This window comes from Symsagittifera roscoffensis, chromosome 8 (assembly GCF_963678635.1).
Source record: "Symsagittifera roscoffensis chromosome 8, txSymRosc1.1, whole genome shotgun sequence".
NCBI classification, from domain to species: domain Eukaryota; kingdom Metazoa; phylum Xenacoelomorpha; order Acoela; family Convolutidae; genus Symsagittifera; species Symsagittifera roscoffensis.
Window position 1 is genome coordinate 44,816,204 of NC_087069.1, and position 19,228 is coordinate 44,835,431.

The following is a 19,228-nucleotide window of genomic DNA, read 5'->3' on the forward strand; positions in this document are numbered from 1 at the left end:
TTTTAATCAAATAAATACCAATGTATTTTCAGAATTTATGGATTGTTTTCCTGTTTTCACAAAAGTGAAGCCGTAATGTTTCACTTCTGTTTAACTTATCTTATCCAATTCATGAATATCACCGAAATTGGAAATATAAAACGAAGAAATTTATATTTTTGGTGAATTTGCGGAAGATCGAAAAAAAAATTTAAAACAGGAATTTGACAAAAAGAATTTTTTAAAAGTTTCTAACAATCTATTAAAACGCTTTCAAATTTTTTTGCATGTAAAGTTTATTTTTTTGTGTGCATAACGTTATCCTGGATACACTAATATTGGATTTTTTTTCTTTTTGCATATTAAGTTTTTTTCAAAAACGCTGAAACCTCATATTTTTTTTTGCATTGCGTGTTTATAAATGCCGTCATCAATTTCTGATATTTTAAAAATTCAAACTTTTAAGGTAATCATCGATGAAACTTTTTGCCAAAGTTTAAAAGTTTGATACTTCCGTTATTTTATTATTTGAGTAAGACAGAATTAAGACTTTTTAGGCGATTTCCAATGCATTTTTAACGCGAGACGGTGAAGAATTCGGTTACATTACTTTGAGTGACCAAAGTAAAGTCACTTGTGTTCGGCTACTAGTTAAAATGAAATTAAAAAGCAAAAAAACTCAATATTTTTGTTTATTGGGAAAATTCTAGTCATAAAATTTCCATTAATGGAAAATCACTAGTCATAGACCTTTCATGCAATTTTTTGTCTTTAAAGTAAAAGTGTATGATGAGCATTTTTCCATATATTAATATTGTATGACTAGCATTTCTGGTCAACCCGGAAGTTAAAATTACGGCATTGAAACAAATTGTTTTTTTTTCTTCTAAGACTGCAAAGAAAACGAGGTGAAAAACTTTTATGATCTTAAAATTTAATCATCGAAACGCAGCAGGCTATCCATCCGGGTTGAACCTCCATACGAAATAAATGCTTGTCATACAGTACCAATAACAGAATCAACCGAAGAAAATTTCACAAACTTATTTAAAAAAAATTGCGAGTTTTAGAATTTTCACATTAAAAAATTAGAACAAAAACGAACAGAAAAACTCGCTGGAATTTAATTAATCAAAATCTGCAATTTAGAATTGTGTTACCATAAGATTGCACATTAATCTGGGTTTTTAAAACACACAAAAAAAGAAATCACCATCACTAAAAGAACGGGTTCCACGCCAAGTAAACCTTACAAGCATACCAAATAAACAAATAAACTTCTATATGGACTCCAATGACTATTACTAATGAAATCTGCTAAGATATCAAAGAAACGTCGTTTTAATCAAATAAATACCAATGTGTTTTCAGAATTTATGGATTGTTTTCCTGTTTTCACAAAAGTGAAGCCGTAATGTTTCACTTCTGTTTAACTTATCTTATCCAATTCATGAATATCACCGAAATTGGAAATATAAAACGAAGAAATTTATATTTTTGGTGAATTTGCGGAAGATCGAAAAAAAAATTTAAAACAGGAATTTGACAAAAAGAATTTTTTAAAAGTTTCTAACAATCTATTAAAACGCTTTCAAATTTTTTTGCATGTAAAGTTTATTTTTTTGTGTGCATAACGTTATCCTGGATACACTAATATTGGATTTTTTTTTCTTTTTGCATATTAAGTTTTTTTCAAAAACGCTGAAACCTCATATTTTTTTTTGCATTGCGTGTTTATAAATGCCGTCATCAATTTCTGATATTTTAAAAATTCAAACTTTTAAGGTAATCATCGATGAAACTTTTTGCCAAAGTTTAAAAGTTTGATACTTCCGTTATTTTATTATTTGAGTAAGACAGAATTAAGACTTTTTAGGCGATTTCCAATGCATTTTTAACGCGAGACGGTGAAGAATTCGGTTACATTACTTTGAGTGACCAAAGTAAAGTCACTTGTGTTCGGCTACTAGTTAAAATGAAATTAAAAAGCAAAAAAACTCAATATTTTTGTTTATTGGGAAAATTCTAGTCATAAAATTTCCATTAATGGAAAATCACTAGTCATAGACCTTTCATGCAATTTTTTGTCTTTAAAGTAAAAGTGTATGATGAGCATTTTTCCATATATTAATATTGTATGACTAGCATTTCTGGTCAACCCGGAAGTTAAAATTACGGCATTGAAACAAATTGTTTTTTTTTTCTTCTAAGACTGCAAAGAAAACGAGGTGAAAAACTTTTATGATCTTAAAATTTAATCATCGAAACACAGCTGGCTATCCATCCGGGTTCAACCTCCATACGGAATAAATGCTTGTCATACAGTTCCAATAACAGAATCAACCGAAGAAAATTTCACAAACTTATTAAAAAAAAAACGAGTTTTAGAATTTTCACATAAAAAAATTAGATTAAAAACGAACAGAAAAACTCGCTGGAATTTAATTAACCAAAATCTGCAATTTAGAATTGTGTTACCATAAGATTGCACAATGTTTTACTTCTGTTTAACTTATCTTATCCAATTCATGAATATCACCGAAATTGGAAATATAAAACGAAAAAATTTATATTTTTGGTGAATTTGCGGAAGATCGAAAAAAAAATTTAAAACAGGAATTTGACAAAAGAATTTTTTAAAGTTTCTAACAATCTATTAAAACGCTTTCAAATTTTTTCGACAACTAGACAAAAAAAAACAAAAATGCACGTATCAGGTCGAAGCTCTAAAAATTCCGACTGCCTTTTAGGGTCTATTCAGCAGGAAAATCAAAAAAAAACATTAAACGTAATGAATAAAAAGTAATGAATTTTTTTGTGAAAATCATACCACACACGCCATATAAAAATGAAAGCTAAAAATTTCGCTCCTACTAACACGTCAATAATGGCAATTAAGCTTCATCCAACCATTTTGGAACGATTTCAAAGACGGATTAAATAGCGTCAATAGCGCGGTATATGTTGCGCTTCAATTGTCCGAAATCGACTAAAATGGCAATCTTTGAACCCCTATAACTTTACAAAAAATAATCACAGGCGTATTTTTTCTTTTTCAAATTTAAGCTAAGGACAACTATTCCTTTTGAATAATATTCTGAGAAATCCGTCAAAACAGGCTAGTTAAGAAGTTGAAAACTATTGGAAGAAAAAAGCCCACTCAGAGCACAAATATTCTGTTTCTTTCGTTACGAAAGTCGGAGTAAAAAGAAAAAGCAGACGAAGAGTTGAATTTTGCAACAAAAGTTGAAAATAAAACATCCATCGTAGTTACGGGACCATATCACACTTAGCGCAATTAATCAGAATACTTTGCAATTAATTAAAAAAGTCATTACTTTGCCAGATTTTTTGCAATTTCATTGATCTTTTATTTGTACGGTCATTCTATTTAAAACAAAAATCACCAGCTATTTGTTGGTTGCAACAACTGTTTGTTAAAACAAAACAAAAAGCATCAAACAAAAAGCACCAAATGTAATAAGCAGCCATTTTTTATGTTAGTAAGGTGAACTTGAAGGCTTTTTGAATGAAGTTTATTCGGCAATTTTTTCCAAATTGAAAGGGCAAAGGACTGTGTTGGAATTTCCCGTATAGTTCTTGACTAACGGAACCGTAACAGAGCATCAGCTATTTTTCTGAATCAGCGACCTTAATTAGAGCTAGAACTTTAATTCAACCTAATCGTATAATTCATTCTGTTTCTGTTTTTCAAGTTCAAGTTCAAGTTCAGGATTTTCAGGTTGGAATTTGCTCATTCTTTTATACTGAAAGATTTGAGTCAAAGAGTACTAATTTTTGGTTGTGAATTATTAAGAGCTAATCCTAGGTTGCCTGTTTATGGAATCTTATTCCCGAGGCATATTACGACTATGCCTAACCAGAGGAAAAAAAAATTCAAATACTTGAAAAGACTTCTCTGCACTTCCAGGATCGGTCTACTGTCAAAAAATTGGTGTTTGAACAAATTGGGTTGTTTTTTTCGGCAGTTAAGTTCTATCGTGCCTCTTGAAAACTCATCAAAAACAGCGGTTGTGACTTTACACAAAATGCAACTTGCATTTGTTGATTGTTTTGTGCGAAAACAGAAGTCTTGACTTTGTTATAGACAGAAAATTGCGCGCAAAAAATGGTAAAATATTTGTTTGAGCATAGAAATGATTTTGCAACATTTTGAAATTGTTTAAAAATTTTGTAAATTTCTTGATTTTCTTGGTAAAGTAGCATATCAACCAGGTATCCAGGCCTTTTTTTCCCAGAATTTTTGCTTCATAGTAAATCAACCTTACGCTTCTTTTGTTTCAGTCAAGTTTTTTTGAGGAGAACTAATAGCTTTAAGTGCGTTTTTGCAAAAGTTTTGAAAAAAGAAATCTTAGACTTTGTGGCAAGATTTTTGAAAGACTCATGTTACCTGGACTCTTGAGCTTCTGGCAGAAAAGCCGAGTCCCTGGCTGTGTAACCCGCGATAATAACAGAAGAAACCAAAAAAATAGAAAAAACTCAGAGAAAAAAAATAAGATAGAAACTTAACTGCAATTGTAAACATCATCCATAATGAACAACAATCACTAACACACATTTCCACTGATTATGTATAAGTTTTACTCCTTAACTACTTCAAACGGGTTTAAATAAACGTTAAAATAATTGCAATTCATTTAAAAACTTTAATCAGAATCTGTTCCAACGTTCAGTGAACCTAGTTGAAAAAACCCCACTTTTTGGCATTAGTTATGACCTACTCTATTTCTAAATCTTCACATTTGTAGAGTTCATGCAAAACGATATCCCCAAAACTATAAAAAACCCAACAAAAAATTTACGCTCTATTTAACCGCCCTCCAAAACTTGCCCTCAATTGACACCTGCCCACGTTTGTTTCTAAATTTACTCCCCGTCTCTAACACTTTTTGACTTACTTAAGCCTATCTGTTGCTAAATTTTGATTTCTCCCAAATTTTTAACAGTACAGCTGAGTTTGAACGCTCACAACCACAACCCCTCCTCCATCCCCCAATAATGACCCTTAACTTATTTCTAACCACAACATTGCTGAACGTGCCCGTTGTCTCTCACGCTTATTGTGAAAAGATGAACTAAAAAACTTGCTGAGTAAAAAAATTATATGCAAACCGAAATTGAGCCTCAATCAAGTTAATTATTTCTCCAAAAACTTTTTAAAAATGATTGATTATTTTCGAAAGATGAAACATGATCTAGAAATTGAATCCAATAGGCACGCAGGATTTGCTGGAAAAATAATTGAATTTATTTTGAGCTTAATTTGTAACATTTTTGCATTAGCGATTTCTTCCATTCCCATTTTTTTGAAAAATTTTTGTCTCTCTGCGTTCTCAACATTTTTCTCTCTATTTGCAATATTCTGCCCCTTCCGCGATTATCTTAGTAATAAATTGGTGCTTAAAATAAGTATGTGCATTGAATACATTGAAGTATAAGGCTAAATCTACTACCAAGAACGTTGACTTAATTCTTTTAATCCTCTTTGTTTTGGTATCATCTTAAAAGCATTTTTTCTTTAGATCTGATTTTAAGTAGTCAGTCAGCCTCTTCAATACTCCTCAAGCTTATCAGCCCTCGGAAAATTAATCACCAGGTGAGTAAAACAAGTTTTTCACCTATAAATTTTCAAGGATATAACAAACGGGAGCGTGTGTTTTCGGTAGCTCTTTCGAATAGTTGAAGTTCTTTTTTAAAATTCAGTCAGCAGTTTTTTTTCTCTAAATCGCTCCTACATTTTTATTCATTTTCTACGGACACAAAAAACCCAATTTTTGAGAATAAGAACCATACAACTGATCTCCTTTTTTCTGACAAATTGAACTCAAAGTTTGATAAAGATCTTCTGATTTGGGTCCGGCACACTGATCAATTGACTGGAAAGATCTACGCCGTATTGTGCGTCTTGTTTCAGTCAATATCACTGAAGTCGTGTGGCAATAAATTGAATCCCTATTGATTTTGATTTCAATTCTTAGAAAAATAAGTTAGAATTTTTCTGTTTTTTAGATTCTCCAGCCAAGAAGACTGGCCAGAGACCTTGAAATTCAATGTTAAACTAAATCGTCGGTAAGTTTCTAGTTTAATCCTCATAACTTGAAAAAGAATGATATCGGTAACCTTATTTTAAATCATAGGAACTAACTTAATAAAAAACTTTTAAAAAATCAAAAAGAAAGAGCAAAAAAACATTTGAAAAACTTATTACAAGTAAAAGAAACTTTCACAGTTTTTGGAACTGTTTCAAATAACAAACGTAATTGGAATAAATTTTGCTAACTCTAGAGCAACCAGCGAGAAGTCTTGTTTTCCATTAAAAAGTGTGTCGAATTAACCGGAAACACTTCTGCTATTTTCACAGCAATCGACTAGAAATCTTGTTGTTCAGTAGTAGATGTTTCGAATTAGGAAGAATAACTATATATCAGAAGACATTTGCAAAGTGTTATTACTCTAGAGTCTTAACCTCACACCAATCTGGAAATTAACGTTCAACAGGGGTTATGCATTTTAAAAAACAAAAACAACTCAGCTCGCATCAGAGTCGCGAGATGATTTTGATTTTTCTGAAAGTCTGTGAACATCCTAGACGTAAAAAATGACTCAAAAACGTCTGGTAATGCTGTTTTTCTCAGAAAAGTATCCAACTTGAAACTGATACTATCAACATAAATTAACGTATTAACTAGGAATGATACCATGTCACGTTTCAATTTTCCATTCCAAAAATTATCACAATTTACCATTACTCACTTTTTTCTAGATGTACTCCTTCTCCCTCCCTTTTATAAATAAATCAACTCAAAATTTTACTTTGTGAAAATTTTGTGTGTAAACCGAAAGTAGCACCCTAGTAAGTTAAATAATTCTTCATTAACTTTTTCATTTAAAGTGGTCTCAGAAAAAGAAAAAACGTTAAAACCAAGTCAAATAAAGAACTGCTCGATGAAATGGAGGTTTTATTTGAGCTGAGACTGGTACATTTTTGCATCAATGAGTCCATTTTTCCGTTTTCTGGAACCAATTTTATCTCAGTCTGTTAGTTCCGCAAAACAGTAACCAAACAGAAAGAAAACCCATGTCTTCTCAAACTTATTTTGAAGATGTATCTTTAAAATATTTTTGCAGTAAGAAAAGTCTAAGACCACAAAAACTGTCTTCACAATGCTTGAGAAATTTGAATAAGCATAATAAAAATTGGGTTTTGTGTTCCAAAAATTTGAGCAAACACGATCAATTAGACCTTTAACTTATTTCTTTATGCGTTAAAACTTAATTTCTTTCTACTTATAATTCACAGCCTCTTTCGCGATTGTGATTGATACACGATTAACTTATAGAGTGCATTAATCAAAAAAAGTACAATAAAGTATAAAGCCAAAGTCGCTTCCAAGAAGATAGACTCAATTGTTTTAGTCCTATTTGTTTGGTCTCATTTTGAATGTAATTCTTAAGATCTGATTTCAGGTAGTCAAACATCCTTTTCAAAAGTACTAAAGCTTGTAAGCGCTCGGAACCTAAATCAACAGATAAATTAAACTAAATTTTCAATGATGTGAACCAAATTTTTAGTAGGTTTGAGTATATTAGGCATTAGTATAGGCATATTGTTTGAAGCAGATTTTTTCTTAATTTTGTAGAGCGCGTGCTAAAAACTTGGCACCTGTTTTTCAACAGTTTGAACGTTTTTTGTTTGAACAAAAACCGAAATCTCGCTTTTTTGAAATTTTCAGCAGACTTTTCGTTTTACTGCTATTCTATGGTCACTATAAAAGACATTGATAATCTAAGCTGACTAAGGCAATCTACCGAGATTTTGTGGCGTTACACTAAAGCCCTATTGATTTCGAATTGAATTCGAAGAAGAACTTCGAATTCAATTCGAAGTTCTTCTTCGAATCTAATAAAAAAAACTGGCCAGAGACACTTCGTTTGAAGTCTAACTCATCGGTGAAATTCTTCTTCAATCTTTTAAAGTTATTAAATAAACAAACTCTATCACACTAACTACTAACACACAAAGTAACGTATAAAAACTTTAAAAATCAGAAACAGGTTTTTCGAGAAGGAAAATCTCAAGACACAGTTGAAGAACTTATTAGAAATTGAATAAAACTTTCAAATATAGTAAATTTTTTTAAACTTTATAATATGGGTTTAAGGCAACCGATAACTTAACAGGCTGACAGCTTGTTTTTTCACAGTTTGGCACTTGAGCTAAAAAAAACGCTTCAAATAATAAAAAAACTTATTGTTTTTTGTTTTTACAGTTTTTTTTACACTGGCAAAAAGAACTGGAAAAACTTAATTTCAAAAAAAAATCAAAAAGAAAAATTGAAAACGGCTCTTATCGGATAATTTCTGCTTCTTGTACGGTGCTGATAGAAATTATCCTGACGAAACACTTAAAACTGAAAATTGAAACACATTTTTTTTCTCGAGCGGGGTTGACTGCAAGCAAAAAGATAGAGGCCAAATTTTGCTTAATTTTTTTAGCAAACTTAGTATGGTGCATTTTGTTTTGCAAAAAGTGGGCCTCAAAAGTGAACCCAACAATAGATAATATTAGGTGTTTAAATAGTCAAAAACCACGCAAAAACTACTGAGTCACTTACTGTCAAACTTTTATCAAAATAAGCCACTGATGTAGCTCAACAAAGTTTCTGAAAAGTAACTTTTTCTTAAAATCGCACTTGTTTTTTATGTTAACCAAATTGTGTCATTTTAACAAATCAACTATGAGTTTTGAACTTAAAAACAAATTACAAAAACAAACGTATTTTCTTACAAGTTTTTGGAGACTATTTCTAAAACGATTTTGATGGACAGACTATAGGCTCAGTTTGATATAGTTTGGCTTCTATTGGATAGACACAAGAAGACAAAAAAGAAATCTTTTCGTGGTAAAATGTTTGTGGTCACAAACTTCTTAAAATGAGTTGCTTCATATCAAATTTGCTTAAACTTCAGGGAATTTAATTTCGTTTATCCTTTTCGGTCTAAAACTTATTCAGTTTGGGGAACAATTTGTCTTAAGGACACATTTTTGTTCATTTTTGCGGTAAATTTAAATCAGCAGTTTGTTTTTCTCATTCAAAAAAATCGTACTAATAATTGGAATAGTTACATTTAGTTAAAGATTTTTTTTTTCAGTTTTACCAGTACAAACTCTATCATTTTAACTATTAACACAAAAAGTAACGTATAAAAACTTTAAAAATCAGAAACATGTTTTTTGAAAAGGAAAATCCCAAGACACAGTTGAAGAACTTATTTGAAATTGAATGAAATTTTCAAATTTAGTAAATTCGTTTAAACTTTGTAATATGGGTTTAGGGCAACCGATAACTTAACAGGCTCACAGCAGATTTGTCGCGAAATCCGCGACACAGCTTTTTTATTTGATTTTTTGCTGTCCTGGATTCCACAATCATAGAGCTAAAATATTGTAATACTCAGAATCGCTCCAAAAGCAGCCGACTTTGCAGAAACTTTAACAACATTTGCAGAGTCCAAAACATTTTGTGAAATTCAAAAACGAATAAATAGCATCTGTTTTTTCCAAACCTTTTTATTTTATCGAAAAACCAAAAGTTTTTTGTCTTTAAATTATCAAATGACACATTGAAAAACAACCAAAAATTTGAAGCGTACTTTAATCGTATTATAGATTGAAAAGCAATCGAAACCTTTTCAAAGTAAGGTTGTCCGAGTCACTATAGTTCATTCCAGTTTTTCTTTGGAGTCAACATTTATATCATTGAATTTTTCCTTCTGTAATTTTGCCAGTTTTGAACTTGCCAAATTTATTAAGTTTGATTTGAAAAAATCTGGAGATTAAACATTTTTAAGTATTTGTTAAGCTACAAGAAAATTGGGTACTTTGTTGAGTTTTTCTGGGATGTAAAGTAGAGTACTCAGAAAACGGACGTAAACGTTTTCACTGGAGCAAAAAGAAAAAATATCTTCTTCGTTTGTGATATAGAATCCTGAACTTGGATGCTGATTGGATCAAAAACACAAAAAAAGCCTCAAAGAGTGCCTCCTCATATGTTTTTTGTTCTTGTAGAAAAATGCTTGCTTCAATTTTGTTTTAGAAAAAAATCATGCTTTGTTTATTCAAAACATAACTACAAAAGTTTAAATGAAATTCTCCGGGCAAAAAATAGTTTGACAGAGAGAAGATTCAGTTTCATATTCAAAATACTAAAAAAGGAAATAATAGCCATGAGTTACTAAACTTCTAGATGTTTTAGATGATTACTCTCACAAAAAATTGAGATAACGCCTGCTCACAATAAAAAATAAAAAACTTGAATTTGCATATCTAAAACAAACTAAAAAGAATGGAAAAAATCCTGCATGAACAACGCCGGACCAGTAAACTCGGAGCCTTTAAGAGCTATCGGATAAATTAGACGGACTCGAACAGATGATATAATCAATTAGAGGGAGATCAAGTTAAGAAATTGGATTTGGTTTTCAAATTGTTAATAAAGACTGACCAAAAATCAAGAGTTTCTTTCTTCATTCAATGGGGCTGAATTTAAAAAAAATGGGGACAAAAATTGACTTTTTGTTTATCCATAAAGTTTTTTCACAATTTTTCACCTAAAATTAAAAAAACGCTAGAATAAAAAAATCAAAACTTTTTGTATTTTGTTTTTACAGATTTTTAAAGTAGTAGAAAAAACTGAGTTTCAAAATAATTCAAATAGGAATATGAAAATGGCTCTTATTGGATAATTTCTGCTTCTTGTAAGGCGCTGATAGAAATTTTTCGGATGAACACTTGAAACTGAAATTTAATTACAACAAGTTTTGTTTCTCGAGCAGGGTTGACTGCAAGCAAAAAGACAGAGGCAAAGTTTTGGACCCAAAAAAGATAATATTCGGTGTTCAAATGGTCAAAAACCACGCCAAAACTATCGAGTCACTTTTTGTCAAACTTTTATCAAAATGTGCCACTGATGTAGCTCAACAAAGTTTCTGAAAATTAACTTTTTCTTAAAATCGAACTTGTTTTTTTTATGCTAGCTAAAAAGTGTCATTATAACCAATCAACTATAAGTCTTAAATTTAAAAACAAATTACAAAAACAAACGTATGTTCTTACAAGTTTTTGGAGACTATTTCTAATACGATTTTGTTGGTCCAGACAAAAAGCTCAGTTTGATATAGTTTGTTTACCATTGAATAGACACCAGAAGACAAAAAAGAAATCTTTTCGTGGTAAAATGTTTGTGGTCACAAACTTCTTAAATAAGTTGCTTCATATCAAATTTGCTTAAACTACAGGGAATTTAATTTCGTTTTTCTTTTTCGGTCTAAAACTTATTCAGTTTGGGGAACAATTTGTCTTAAGGACACATTTTTGTTCATTTTTGCGGCAAGTTTAAATCAGCAGTTTGTTGTTTTCATTCAAAAAAATCGTACATCGTACTATTAATTGGAATAGTTACATTTTCCTGAAGATTTTTTTTCACTTTTACCAGTACAAACTCTATCACTTTAACTACTAACACAAAAGTAACGTATAAAAACTTTAAAAATCAGAAACAGGTTTTTTAAAAAGGAAAATCCCAAGACACAGTTGAAGAACTTTTTAGAAATTGAATGAAATTTTCAAATATAGTAAATTTGTTTAAATTTTGTAGTATGGGTTTAAGGCAACCGATAACTTAACAGGCTCACTGCAGATTTGTCGCGAAATCCGCGACACAGCTTTTTTATTTGATTTTTTGCTGTCTTGGATTCCACAATCATAGAGCTAAAATATTGTAATGCTCAAAATTGCTCCAAAAGCAGCCGACTTTGCAGAAATTTTAACAACATTTGCAGAGTCCAAAACACTTTGTGGAGTTCAAAAACGAATAAAAAGCATCTGTTTTTTCCAAACCTTTTTACTTTAAAACCTGGAGATTAAACATTTTTGAGTATTTGTTAAGCTACAAGAAAATTGGGTAACTTGTTGAGTTTTTCTGGGATGTAAAGGAGAGTACTCAGAAAACGGACGTACGGCTAAACGTTTTCACTGGAGCAAAAAGAAAAAGTATCTTCTTCGTTTGTGATATAGAATAATTCTGAACTTGGATGCTGATTGGATCAAAAACACAAATAAAGCCTCAAAAATAGCCATGAAATACTAAACTTCTAGATGTTTTAGATGATTACTCTCACAAAAAATTGAGATAACGCCTGCTCACAATAAAAATTAAAAAACTTGAATTTGCATATCTAAAACAAACTAAAAAGAAGGGAAAAATCCTGCATGAAAAACGCCGGGCCAGTAAACTCGGAGCCTTTAAGAGCTATCGGATAAATTAGACGGACTCGAACAGATGATATAATCAATTAGAGGGAGATCAAGTTAAGAAATTGGATTTGGTTTTCAAATTGTTAATAAAGACTGACAAAAAATCAAGAGTTTCTTTCTTCATTCAATGGGGCTGAATTTAAAAAAATGGGGACAAAAATTGACTTTTTGTTTATCCATAAAGTTTTTTCACATTTTTTCACCTAAAATTAAAAAAAAACGCTAGAAAAAAATAAAACTTTTTGTATTTTGTTTTTACAGATTTTTACAGTAGTAAAAAGACTTAGTTTCAAAATAATTCAAATAGGAAAATGAAAATGGCTCTTATTGGATAATTTCTGCTTCTTGCACGGCGCTGATAGAAATTTTTTGGACGAACACTTGAAATTGAAAGTTAATTACAACACGTTTTTTTTCTCGAGCAGGGTTGACTGCAAGCAAAAAGACCGAGGCCAAATTTTGGACCCAAAAAAGATAATATTCGGTGTTCAAATGGTCAAAAACCACGCCAAAACTATCGAGTCACTTACTGTCAAACTTTTATCAAAATGAGCCACTGATGTAGCTCAACAAAGTTTCTGAAAATTAACTTTTTCTTAAAATCGAACTTGTTTGTTTATACTAGCTAAAATGTGTCATTTTAACCAATCACTTATAAGTTTTAAATTTAAAAACAAATTACAAAAACAAACGTAATTTCTTACAAGTTTTTGGAGACTATTTCTAATACGATTTTGTTGGTCCAGACAATAGGCTCAGTTTGATATTGTTTGTTTACTATTGACTAGATCCAAGAAGACAAAAAAGAATTTTTTACGTGGTAAAAAGTTTGAGGTCACAAACTTCTTAAAGTAAGTTGCTTCATATCAAATTTGCTTAATCTTCAGGGAATTTAATTTGTTTTTCTTTTTTGGTCTGCATCCAAGTCAGTTTGGGGAACAGTTTGTCTTAAGGACACATTTTTGTTCATTTTTGCGGTAAACTTAAAGCAGCAGTTTGTTGTTTCTCATTCAAAAAAAATCGTACAATGAATTGGAATAGTTATATTTTCCTCAAGATTTTCTTCAGTTTTACCAGTACTTCCCTTTTTTCACTTTTTTCTGGTGTAGTTCTCTTTTTTGCTTACAACAAGATATGTGAGGCTTCTGAAAACTCTCTTCTGAGGTAAAAACTAAAATCACAAATTTTTAGCTAGGTTTCCACACTAAGAAGACTCTGATTTTTTTTCTAAAATTCTTGAGTCTTTCTACTATTAGAAGATTAAATTAGTTCTCAGAAACAATGACGATGTACATTAAGATGTTTTACTGAAGCAAAAACAAAAAAAGAACAATTTTGTACAGTTTAGTGTATGCTAAATTTAGATTCTGATTGAATCAAAAGCAAAAAACAAACTCATCAAATGGTGCTGATATGTATGTTTTTTTTTGCTTAATCTTCAGGAAATTTATTTTGTTTTTCTTTTTTGGTCTACATCCAAGTCAGTTTGGGGAACAGTTTGTCTTAAGGACACATTTTTGTTCATTTTTGCCGTAAACTTAAAGCAGCAGTTTGTTGTTTCTCATTCAAAAAAAATCGTACAATCAATTGGAATAATTACATTTTCCTCAAGATTTTCTTCAGTTTTACCAGTACTTCCCTTTTTTCACTTTTTTCTGGTGTAGTTCTCTTTTTTGCTTACAATAAGATATGTCAGGCTTCCGAAAACTCTCTTCTGAGGTAAAAACTAAACCACAAACTTTTAGCAAGGTTTCCACACTAAGAAGACTCTGATTTTTTTTCTAAAATTCTTGAGTCTTTCTACTATTAGAAGATTAAATTAGTTCTCAGAAACAATGACGATGTACATTAAGACGTTTTACTGAAGCAAAAACAAAAAAAGAACAATTTTGTACAGTTTAGTGTATGCTAAATTTAGATTCTGATTGAATCAAAAGCAAAAAACAAACTCATCAAATGGTGCCGATATGTTTTTTTTTTTTTGCTTGTAAAAATTGGTTACCTCAAACTGGACTTTTTTTGTAAAAAAATTCAAGCGCTATTCTTTGATTTGTCAAAACTTAACTACACTACCCCGAATTTTTTTTTCGGGCATTAGATTTGTTTGACAGAAAAAAGCACCTTTATTAAATTCAAATTACAGAAACAGAATTGCTTAAAAACAAAGCAAACTTAGATATAAAAGTTGAATTTGTCTTAAAATTTTCTGATAAGTCAGGAAATTTCTTCCCCGAAAATTTTTTTCAGAGAAAAAAATCGTTCATGTTGACGCCTAAATTGAACAGAGAAAAAAATTTCACCGCACCTTATGCAAAATTTAGAGCAAAGATCTGATTTATTGGACATTTTATAGGTACTCTTTTTTGTAAAGTTCGCTAGTTTTTTTAGAAGACAGTATTTACACAACAATAACTTGTAAAAATTTTATAAAATATCAGTATTTTTGGTATCAACATCTGATCAAATCAAAGATAAGCCCAATTTTTGTTATTTTCTTTTCACCAATTCTCCCACTCAGACAATAATCAGTTAAAAACAAAAAAAATAATCAAAACTTTCTTTCCCTGTTGTACAATTGCACAAAACTTCGTGAAGACATTTTTAACCTTAGTTTTTTTGAAAAAGCTTTCAATATGTTTTTGATAAACCGACAAAGAGATATGAGAAGTCTTCTGTTATGTCTCCGAACAGTTTGCATGTAGTAAACTTTTTACACTATTTTTTATATTTATACACAAGGTTGTTACTTGTTGATTATGAAGAATTCGAAACTTCTTACCATCATTGTACCAACTTCTTACTCTCGAAGTTTATTTTGTAAAATCAACCCTTTTGTTGTAAAGATAAGGATGGAGGACAGAGAAACATATATCATAAACCTCAAAATAGGTCACTCTAAACTCATCAATGAAAATTTTGAATTTCGATAAACAATAAAAAAAATCCTTAACAGAGCCTTCGTTAGCATGAATTTTGAGACGTTTAAAGAACAAAATTGGATATAAAGTTATGGTAGATTGTTTCTTTAAGGCTTTTTACTGAAGAACTGCTAACATAAAAAAAAGGACTAAAGATTATCCTACTTTTGTAGATTCCCTTAGTTCGTCAGTTTTTTTCAAGGTTCGGTCACAACTGATTCCAAACAGCTGAATGGCATTTTAAATTTTTATTTCAATTTCTCAAAAACACTGATTTAGTGAGTGAAACCAATTGAGCGTTACTTTTTTCATCAATGAAAGTCTTTTGGGATCTTTTTTTAAAATAAAAAAATCTCTAATATATCAAGCATAACCCTCCAAATCCTCTTTAGTTAAAAAACTTCTCTTTATACGAACTATAAAATAAAAAAAAACGCCAAAAGAGAAAAAGATTTAAGATTTTTCGTTAAATCCCAAATTCTCACAAAATTTTTGAATGGTAAATATACGGGTTTTTGTTGGAGTACTTTTGGCCATTTAAAAATGTGTTAAGCCAACTAGTTGGCCTCAATTCAGTAAAAAAAAGGTAATGGTACGGTAATGTCAGTGTGAAAAAGTAATATTTCAGTTTACTCTACCATTGAAAATTTCGAAGACAAAAAAAAATCCTCTCACAAATTTTTGCTCACATTTTTTTAGAATTCCGCTTACATTTTGCGGATTCTGCTGACAGTTGCCGATTACGCGACAGCGTAATTTTACAAAACATAAGACTTATTTTTTGTGGGTTCCACAAACTGTTCCGGATTCCTCAAAATTTGTTGCAGATTCCGCACATTTGCCTGTTTTTGGAGCAATTTGGAATGATACAGTGTTGCAGCTCTGTTTTCATGAATTCCAAAATAGCAAAGAAGATCCAATAAAACAAGCAATTTTGCGCCTTCCGTGACACTTTTTGGCCATTCGCGGAATCGGCTCACAATTCACAAAAAAAAACATTGTTTGGTTTTGTAATGAGTCTAATATTGCCTTTCTGAACTCTGCTGCATTAAGGATGTCAGTTGAAAGTTCCAGAAACACAATTTTCCAGAAAATCTGAAAAAATAATGTGGAGTTAAGCTGGAGCATTTTGGGAAATAAGAAAATGCTCATTCTTAGCAGGCTGGATTGATAGATGCTCTGCAAATCGCAAAAAAAAATAACTATAAAACATCATTGAATTGATTAGAAACTGATCGAAACCGAACAAGCATTTCCTACTTGCAAATGGCTTTATGTGATTTGTGGCTTGCTACGAATTGTCGTTTGTTATAAACTGTCGCCCGTTACGAGCTGTCGCCGGCTACGAAGATTCGCCCTGCCCTACGAAATACCACGAAAAGCCGTTGATTGAGTCATAAAAAGTTGAGATACCAGAACCATTATCGCACAAGGTACAAACACCCCCCCCCCCCCTCCTGTTTTCGAGTTATTTATTAATCGAATATGCACAACGAAAGTCAGAAATTTGACATATGTTATATAGGTCGCTAACGATTATATAGGTCGACCCTCAATTTATTTTAAATAATTTAAGTCGGCCAACTCTGGATTATTTGAACAATTTGACAATCTGTGTTTCTGAAAAATGCCACTTTTTTGCAAGCAATTTTTCAGTTTTTGATTAATATATGTTAATTTGGTTATTTGTTCCTGTCAAAACTTTGATCGTGATTTTGTCTCAAACCTTATTTTTGACTGAGTCAATAAGTTTAAAAAGTAATCACTACTATTTGTCCACTGGGCAATTTTATTCAGTTTCAGATTTCAACATTTATTCATTTGCATGATTATTATATAATCTATATTTGAATCAAAAACAAAATATGATTCAAAAAATTTTTCACCTTAAAAGAATGCATTCATTTATGTGAATTCTAATGCTAAAAAAGAAAATGCAATTGCTTACCAAAATTATGATTCAAATCTGAGTCAAATTTTTGACTTCATTAATTGAGGTCTAATTTTTTGCATTTCTTGAAACACTACAAAATTCACAATTTTTTGAAACCTTTCGGGAAAGTGGGAAGAAAAATTTTTACAGTTGAAAACGATTACACTATCGTTTGAAATTATACTCAATCTTGGAAAAAGACTTCTAGACGTTCCTAGCACATGGAAAAATATATTTCAGCTTAAGTGATCAAAATTGCGATCAAACTTGAATCAATGTTTGACCGATTGGTCACTCGATCAGAAAAGGTATTCGCCCTGTGTTCCTCCCTTTTCCGACTAATTTGCCCAATTTTGTCTAGCCCAGACTTCTCTTGACAAGAAATAACTGGAGAACGTGAAAATCACCAACACCTGCAGATACAAGAAAGTTTGACAGGTTAGTCAAATAGGCCATATGTTATTATAAGTTTAAACCAAGTTATTATGCAAGTTAGTTTGGTTAATACAGAACTCAACGGACCAAATTAAGAATAGAAGTGGGAAAATCTGTACCTTTTGAAGTTCAAACTTCACAAAGTTCTTCATAAATTTCGAAAAGTTGTCTAAACTCGAGGGCTATAAATGGCTTCACTTCTGTTGTTTTTATGGTCATCTAGTTCTTCCCAAAATTTATGACCCGAAGTTTACAAACAAACAACTCTGATTGCAAAAAATTGACAAGAAATTTGAAATTAGCCGACAGTTATTTCCGATTAATTGTGTGCAGTATGCCAAATGTTTTTTATTCAGCCCGACAATAACAGAAACTGAATTTGAAAAGACCACAGGCCTCGAATTCCAAATGTTTCAAATGTCCGTTTGAACCGTGCAGAAACACGAGAAAATTTCCATCTCAGTAAGTCATGCATAAGTTTGTTTGAAAGATTAGTTGGTAGAAAATAGTTGTTCATTTCAGCGAATAATTTTAAATCCCTCCCTAAGTTGTTCAGCCCTTTTTGGTTCTGATTCGTTTGTGTGAAAATTTTTAAAGCCAATATCGTATTTGAAATAAAACTGCCTAAATTAAGAAATACTCCCCTTTTTGTGTAACTCTAACCAAAATGTCTAGTTTTTCAATGGGTTTACTTTTTCAGGAAAAGTAAAATTTTCCACCTTTTAACCGTTCGCTATTTAATTTTTAGAGATATTTTGTTTGCTTGTTAAACAATTATGCCCATCACGAAAAAAACATCGAGATTCATTCTTCCGATCGTTGAAAGGGGGGAGGAACTTTTTATTCGAGTATGTTTTAGTTTTTTTTCTTTTTTGTTTCCATACAAAATCAGGTACCACAAACCTTCGCCGGAAAAATTCGAGTGATGTAATGTAATAAAATGATTTCATTTGTGATTCGAACTAACTTAACAAAAATCAAAAAGTTTTGTGTCAAGAAAACCGTTCTAAAATTTTAAATTTATGTCCGGTTTTCAGCGAATAAGCGGGCAAGCAGGCTTATAAAAGGTTAAAATAGGCATCTAGTGGCAAGCTGAAAAATCAAGTTAATTCATAAAATTTGATTTTAGACAAGTTAAATTCGAATTTGATTAGCGCTCTCTTAGGATTAAAGTTGAAAGAAAAGCCTAGGAAACTCCAAAAAAAAATATTTAGAAATTTTTTTTTGTTTTTTTTTGTTGTTCTAAATACTTTACGATGAAGAACGTGGCCAATTATACTTAAAAAATCTATATCGATAATCTATGTTTTTTTATTAGATTCTATCATCACACCGCAAAAAAAATGACGAAGTTTGAAATAAAAGTAACAGTTTCTATTTTTTTTCTATATCAGTAGGGACTTTTATTGATACTTGCAAATAAAACAGCTATTCTTTTAAGAGTACAATATTTTGTTTTTTAGTTTAACTGCATCAGTCAGCAAGTGATTACAGAAACAAACATAAGTGATTGCTGCGCAGGTGACACTGAAAAATACGAACACAATCATAACAACTGAAATTAACTTTGTTTTTCTTTTGTTCGAGCTGTTTTTTGACAAGAAAAAAAGCTTGAATTTAAAAGAC

At 30.8% G+C, this 19,228-nt stretch overlaps 1 protein-coding gene across 5 annotated transcripts in view; it reads left to right on the plus strand.

Moving 5' to 3' along the window:
- LOC134852817 (neuropeptides capa receptor-like) overlaps positions 1-19,228 on the plus strand; it is a 98,335-nt gene that overhangs the window by 22,487 nt on the left and 56,620 nt on the right. For all 5 annotated transcript variants that reach the window (XM_063868627.1, XM_063868626.1, XM_063868625.1 and 2 more), the window contains 4 exons: positions 5,523-5,596; positions 6,010-6,069; positions 17,529-17,605; positions 17,959-18,064. The gene's annotated coding sequence lies outside the window, so the exon portion shown is untranslated. The remainder of the gene's footprint in view (positions 1-5,522; positions 5,597-6,009; positions 6,070-17,528; positions 17,606-17,958; positions 18,065-19,228) is intronic.